The 7,851-nt window shown below is 40.0% G+C and overlaps 1 protein-coding gene across 1 annotated transcript in view; it reads left to right on the top strand.

Moving 5' to 3' along the window:
* Positions 1 to 7,851, top strand: part of LOC107684317 (VPS10 domain-containing receptor SorCS3-like) — a 213,526-nt gene that overhangs the window by 12,868 nt on the left and 192,807 nt on the right. The gene's annotated exons all lie outside the window — the stretch shown is intronic.

Here is a 7,851-nt window from a genome sequence, read left to right as displayed (position 1 = left end):
TATATATATATCCAAGTGAAAGATATAACACCAACATGTTATACATGTTATATAGGTGTTACATGTGTCAGTATTTTGCTTTAATTACAGCCTTTAGTCTGTTGGGATATGTCTCTGTCTCTATTAACTTTGCACATCTAGACTTTGCGATATTTGCCCACTGTTCTTTGCAGAACTGCTCAAGTTCAGTTCAATTCGATGGTGAGCGTTTGTGGACTGCAGTCTTCAAGTCATTCCACAGATTTTCAATGGGGTTTCAGTCTGGGCTCTGACTAGGCCATGCAAGGACATTCACCTTTTTCTCCTTCAACCACTGTGGTTAGTTTTGGAATGGTGTCATTTGGATGGTGAGCTGTATTGGATTTCCGCCAGACATATTGTTTGGTGTTGAGGCCAAATAATTCCATTTTAGTCTCATCTGCCTCAGATTCAGAATCTTCAAGGTGCGTTTTGGCAAAGCTCAGTCGTGACTGCATGTGGCTTTTCTTGAGGAGTGGCTTTTTGTCTTGCAACCATCCCATGTAAGCCACATTTCTTACATTTTTTTTTTTTCCAAACCTGTAAAACATTCTTCTGCGGAAAAAGGACAATGTTGGTAACTAACAGTTTTGGTTACTATTGACTTCCACTGAATTGTTACTAATTTTATGTTTTAACAGAAGAAAGTCATACAGATTTGGAACAACATGAGGGCAAGTTTGATGAATACATATTCGTATAGTGTGTATTATCAAGGTTAGAGGTGAATTAATATTTACTGCTTATGCTAGGGGTATAGCAGGACCTGACCTCTTCCGCCTCAGATTTAATATATTTTAATATGAATACCTAGATGGCCCATCTTATTAGCATACAATGGAAGTGTGCAAGTATGCAAATAGCCAGCTTTATGAATCTTGAAGTTCATATTACCACTTATTATTCAGTGCTGAGGATACCGCCTTTGATTTCTGGAAACCATTAAATTTGTAATTTTTCACCCTCCCTTCTCATTTATTTTAATTTGAGCATATTACAGAACAATAGGCCATTTTTGCTGTTCGCAGTATAGGTGACTTCATTTAGGAAACATTTGATACTGAGCTAAAGTTTGAGAAGCTTTAGCACATAAGCATATTTACATAATATCTCCAATCACAAAGGTAACTGTATATAAACAGCTGTTTGCTTTGCTAGTCAGGTTGCACCTTCCATAGATTTTTACAATGAATTGTAAAAATTGTTATTTACTCACCCTTGTATTTCCTTTTCTATATAGGAACATAAAAGGAGATATCAAAAAGGTCAAAACTGCTGTTTTACATAAATTTAATATGTGTGTTGTTAGTGTGTTGGTTCCCTAGACCTTTAGACCTTTCTTTATGTGAGTGTGAAAATAAGTCTGTGTTTCACTTTTGAACAGAGGTTGAGCCTGAGCTGAGCAGAAACAAAGCTTCTCTGTATCTCCATCGGAGGAGAGTACATTTTATGTGAGCGTGACTGGCACAAGAGGTCAGATCTGTTTTTTCGGTATGGGCATTTGTGTGTGTCTCTGTGTTATGTACACGCCAATGAGCCAAAAGATGACCTCTTGAGCTATTGTGGCTCATTGGTGTGCACATAACATAGACACACAAATACACACAGGTGGTTCTTCACTTCCAACCTTTCACACGTACACAACTTTTTCATTTTATTTACACTACAATTTTTTTAAATGAAAGAAATTAATATTTTTATTCAGTAATAATGCATTAAATTGATCAAAAGTGACAGTGAAGACATTTATAATGTTACAAAAGATTTATGTTTAAAATAAATGCTGTTCTGTTGAACTTTCTATTTATTAAAGAATCCAGAAAAAACTGCATCATGCTTTCCACAAAAAAATAGTAAGCAGTACAAGTTTTTTTGACATTGATAAAGAAATGTTTCTTGAACAGCTTTGCCATCACAGGAATTAATTACATTTTAAAATATATTAAAATAGAAAACTGTTCTCGTAAAATATGATAATATTGCACGATATTACTTTTTCTTTTCTTTTTTTTACTGTATTTTTAATCAAATAAATACAGATTTGGTATGCATAAGAGATTCTTAAAAAAATCGTATGGACCTCCAAATTATTTATTTGTATGTTTGTTTGCCGACAGTTTGACTAAAATAATTTAAAATTAAAATAAATATGTGAGTTAATTAAGTCTGATGAGATGGTTTCTGTGTACAGTACTGTATATGATAAGCTCCTTATGACAGAATCAAAAGGAATATATATTCAATAGATCTATGATCAGTGATATGTTCCCACAGCTAAAATATAATGTATAATGTTGATGATAATAGGAGGACAATGTACATGATATAACTTGAAATGGGACAGCATTCTGCAATATTTCCTTGATTTTGTGTCTTTTACTTATTCTCATAATATTTGCCTAACAGTCCTCACATTCGCAAAGAGCCGAACCTTAAGTGAGAGACTTGTTGTTGCTCACAATGCACTTGTTAACTACGATGGGAAAGGGAGTCGTTATTATTTCTCGGCCTATTCAGAATGCTTCCCGCGGCCTGTGCTCTCACAAACGTTGGGCCTTCCTGGGAGGATTTTTGTCTGTGGGTGGTAGCCCACAGACACATCCTGAGGCATTAGCTTACATACTCACTAGGGGGAGTGTGCAGCTTGGAGCTGAACAGGTAGATGCATTGTGCGGCGGTGTCTGTGTTCTCATATCTCATTAAGAGTTGTGATGGTCTTTTTTTTGCAGGCGTCCCATTTTCTACACCTGCTGAGCTGTTAAAATGGCTCCTTTTTTGATGGCGTCGCTCGGGCTGCTTTTCTCTTACATGCTCCTGAGACCAGTTTTCAAGGCAAGTAAAAAGTCAGTCAGCGCTGGTGGAGTGAAAGTTTGAGTTCTATGCTGTGCTTTCACAAGAAGAAAGACATTTAGCTGAGCTCCCCATAATCACAAGGTTTATAGGAAATGGAAAGAGAAAGAAGCAGCATGTGGCAAGACTCAGAATGCAGACAACTACTACAGATTTAGTCGGGTTCAAAGCTTTCACCTCTAGCACCACATGCACCAGAAACGGCAACAAAATAATGACCACAGCAAAGCATTCTGGGAGCGGATGGCAATTTTGGCTCTTTAGCGGTGACGCTCGTGGCTTGAGGTTCTTTTGTTGTCTTCAATTGGTACATTTGTAATATGCTTCATTAGAATTTGTCGCACAAAGTTTAACGTCACCACATTTTACCAAAGCAGCCCTATTTCATGTCGGCCAGTAAAGACGAGTGGCTCAACAAAAAAATCCAACCTAGACGAGACACAGCGAGACGTTTGTTTCAGAAATGTCAGTTCTTCTGTGTCACTGTCGGCGTTGATGCAACAAATGCAATATCCATGAGCTTCCCCGGCACTCAAAGAGTCCCGAGTTGTCAACATGGGCTCAAAGGCCACTGGGCTGTTTGATCCCCCTCTCTCCCACAGTGTGGGATATGACAGACTTAAGGGCTAGAGAAAGGCAGGTTAACCAATTCCTGACCCTCAGAAAGTGCCTCAGCGACAAAACTGACTGGTATCACTCTGTTTTGAGAGGTACTGCTATCCTTGCTGAAAAACTAGCTTAAAGCCAGGCTGAATTTCTATGGTTAGTACTGGGATACTGCACTAACCTGGGATACTATCCCATGTTGGGGCCTAGCAACTAAAACTAAAACACAACATATGTTGGTGTCAAGTAAAGCTGGTCTTTTAAATGGCAATCTACTGTAAAATAATTGTAATTTTAAAGACCCCCTGTGGTGTAAAACAAGTTTTTAACGTTATTTACATGTCTATCTGGTGTTTCTAATATGCTTAAAGACAAACCATGTACAGATTCATCAGTCAACACCATTTCTGAAAAGAATTATCTTTAAAACTGCGATGTACCATAGACAGTCTCAAAAATGTGGTTTGAAACAGCCCCATTTCCTACCATCACAAACATGTAAACAATCCCGTCAACATGTGAGGTGGGGATTTTCATATTGTTAGCTAATGTTTAAAGTGTTTCTACCTAGGAAAGGTGATTTTTAGAAGGTAGCTGTCTGAAACGGCAAACAAGAACATGGATTGTGTAACATTAGCAACACATTATTTGATAATGTCAAAGCCAAGCCAAAGGCTAATGGTATCAATTACTCTTATGTGTCTAGTGTTATAGAGAGCAATGCATAAAATAAATTACCGTTCTGATACATCAACTTGTAGACAACACTGTGTAATTTTCTCTTAAAGTTTCGTTTAAACCTAAAGTATATGGCTGTATTAATCCAATACTGACACTGTCATTGTTTGTAGTGTTTACTACAGTTAACTGAGTTGAAAGTGGAGCAGGTAGTCTGAGCTGATGTGACTGAGTGTGTAAGGGGCCTAATTTGCATATTCATGAATATTTTGCATAATGTAAAGTAAAATACGGTTTAATTTATGGTTTTTGGAAGAGAAAAATAACAAGTCATCTTATAATTTACAGTGAAAAACATCTTAGTTACGTATGGTAACCCTCATTCCCTGAAGCTCTGGCGCTTGAGAGCCCAGACACCTCTGACATCGTTGAGAAAAGGCCAATGAAATTGCCGAGCAAAATTTGCATAGAAATGTCCGCTCTACAAATGTCCGTTAATGAGGCACGATTTGCTAAAGCTGACCAAGCAGCAATGCCCCTGGTTGAGTGTGCCCTCACTCCCAGTGGGTATGGTAAGCCTCTGCCCTGATAGGTTGTAAGGATCACATCCACAATCCAGTGGGAGATCCTTTGTTTGGAGACAGTATTCCCTTTCTGCTGACCTCCGAAGCAGGCAAAGAGCTGTTCAGACAGTCTGAAACTCTGTGTGCATTCCAAATAGACGCGTAGGGGTCACACCGGGCACAACAGAGACAGGTCAGGTTCCCCCTCCTGCAGGGGATAGCTTGAAAGGTTACCACCTGATCTCTAAAAAGAGTGGTGGGAACCTTGGGCACATATCCAGGCCGGGGTCTCAGGAGAAAGTGAGTTTGCCGGCCCGAATTCTAGGCATGATTCGTTAACAGAGTGGGCTTCAAGATCCCCCACCCTGTTAATAGAAGTGAGCACAGTCAGGAAGGCCGTCTTCATAGAGAGGGCACTAAGTCCAACTGACTAAAGGGGCTCAAACTGATCTCTCTGTAAGGCCTGAAGGACCATTGAGAGATCCCAAGAGGGGATGAGTCATGGCCTTGGATGATTCAACTTCCTAGGAATCTGATAACCAGATCGTGCTTCCCCACCGATCTGCAATCTACAGTGACATGGTTTGCTGCAATAGCGGCCACTTAAACCTTGAGTGTAGACACAGACAGACACATCTCTGAGGATCCTTCCCATGGGAAGAACACCGATTCACGAAAATGCGCCATTTCAGGTCGTATAGCCGCCTCATAGATGGGGCCATAGCCTGAGTAATCGTATTCACCATTGCGGGTGAAAGACCTCCGAGTTCCTCCTGGTCGTGTCCAGGGACCAAACACTGAGGTTCCATAGATCTGGGCGTAGGTGCCAGATTGTGCCCTTCCCCTGGGAAAGAAGGTCCCTCCTCAGGAGAATCCGCCAGGGAGGAGCTGATGCCAATGGCATGAGCACAGAGAACCACATCTTGCTGAGGCAATAATGTGGCACAAACAAGAGTTGTTCCATGTTCTCCCTGACTTTGCACAGCGTCTGTGCATTGAGGCTCACTGGGGGAAATGCATATTTGCTTAGGCCTGGGCCAGCTGTGTGCCAGTGTGTCCATGCCGAGGGGGCCTCAGTCAGGGAAACCACAGTGGGCAATGAGTGGATTCTCGTGAGACCAACAGATCTATCTGCGGCTGACCGAATTGACTCTAAAACAGCTGGACCGGCTGGGGAGCATGACATGCTGTGAGAGGGAGACCACTACACAACTGAAGTCGCTCGGAATGCAAGTGGCATGCAGAGACCCGAGTCTCTGCTTCACAGTAAGAGATGGCAGGCAAGGTGTACGCCTTGGCGTCAAGATCTCCTTGCTCTCCTTTAGTGCACATAATCGAGGCCTCGTACCCGGAAGTAGAAGGGCCAGGATGGGAAGCAGCTGAGGTGCTTTATAAAAAAGAAAGCGAGCCACGAGTGCAACGTGACGACAGCCATGTCTTCACAAGAAGAAAATAAACCATCCACAAAAGCTACTTCAGCATGGGCGTGGCCCAAACACTGAGCACAGCAATTGTGCCTGTCAGAGGGTGAGATGTACAAATCACAACCAGAAGGACATGGATGGAAAGGCATGTTGTAAACACACACAAATCCATCTGTGAAGCTCTGTTAGATAAATTGCTCTTTTAAGAGGAAATTTGCTCTCAAAGATCGCCGTTGAAGCACCCAGGGGTACTCTCACTACACTTATCTGTGTATGGGCAAGGGAGAAACCACTGCTTGTGCCATAGATCCAACGAAGAGGAAATTGAGAGGTGAATGCAGTGCTGCATCTCCCAAAGAGACACTGCATCGGCTCCAAAAAGCAGAACGAGTGAGCAAATGCCGTGCTGGCCTATTTATACCCGGATATCCGGGGCATGGCCAGCTATGCAAATTTTGCTAGCTAATTTCATTGGCCTTTTCACGCTGTCAGAGGTGTCTGGTCTCCCAAGTGCGACTCCTAGTGTCGGAACTTCAACACAACATCGAAGTGACAAACTGAAAGGGAACCATATATTGACATTCACAAAATTTTGGGATGACAGCTCACATTTGATGGTTTTTCATTGAAAAAACTGTTTAGTTCTTATTAGTTATGTGCATTAGGTTATTTTATGTTACATCTTATGTTGTTAAATTAATATTTGCGGTGCTATTTTAGTGTTTTGTGTTATAAAGATTAAAAAAACTGATATTAATAATTTGGGTAACACTTTACTTGAAGGGGTGTGCATAAGACTGACAAACCATAGCCCATAACAAAGACATCTCAAACAATGTCATCTTTGCATTAAAAATTACATAACTGAGCGAATGACACTTAATGACAGTTGTCATAAACATGCATAAAAAACCTTCATATTCATGACATGTGTCATGTCATGATTATGTAGGTATCATGTCATGATTTTGAAGGTGTCATGTCAGTCTTATGCACACCCCTTCAAGTAAAGTGTAACCATAATTTGTTATATTAACCTTGGTTTTTTTCAATTAATTATTATTATTTTTTACTGTAAATATAAGTTCAGTCTTTAAAGCATACATTTAAGTTTTTGCAACTACAGTTGCTTTTTTATTGTACATTTCACAGATTTTTGCCGTGTATGTTTGTTGGCACGCTTCAGTACCGTTTGGTGAATGTCAGAAGACATTAGATCAGAAGAAAAATAATGAGTGTTGTAAAAGTAAATCTCTCTCTCTCTCTCTCTCTCTTTTATTTTTTTTAAAAGACAAAGATGTGACCTAGATCTGCACCTAAATCATCAGTAATGCTTCCCTGAAACAGATTATGTAAAAGCTTTATTCAAGTATCTTAATGTGGAAATAGTCGTATGAGCTGCATGTCACCAAATCAACAGGTTGACTCTTAGTTAACGCAGGAGTCAACCTCATGTTAAAAGCATGTCCTGCTTATTTTTAACTTAAAAAAAAAAAAAGAAGAAATTCTTGTTTTATACTGTTACTGTAGCTCAACAGTAGGTCAGAAAATTAGCATAGACAAGGTCATGGGTTTGAATATCAGAGAATGCAAGCTGATTTTTTAAAATTGTTTTTGTGTTGAATAAAAGCATTTGCATAAAGCATACATTTAAATATAAATACATGAAAAATATTAAGCACCCCCCCCCCCCCCAAAAAAAAACTTACAAA

This window comes from Sinocyclocheilus anshuiensis, unplaced genomic scaffold, assembly GCF_001515605.1.
Source record: "Sinocyclocheilus anshuiensis isolate Anshui unplaced genomic scaffold, SAMN03320099.WGS_v1.1 scaffold1371, whole genome shotgun sequence".
Taxonomy (NCBI): Eukaryota; Metazoa; Chordata; class Actinopteri; order Cypriniformes; family Cyprinidae; genus Sinocyclocheilus; species Sinocyclocheilus anshuiensis.
The sequence above is the reverse complement of the archived record's forward strand: the minus strand, read 5'-3'. Positions and strand labels throughout refer to the sequence as shown.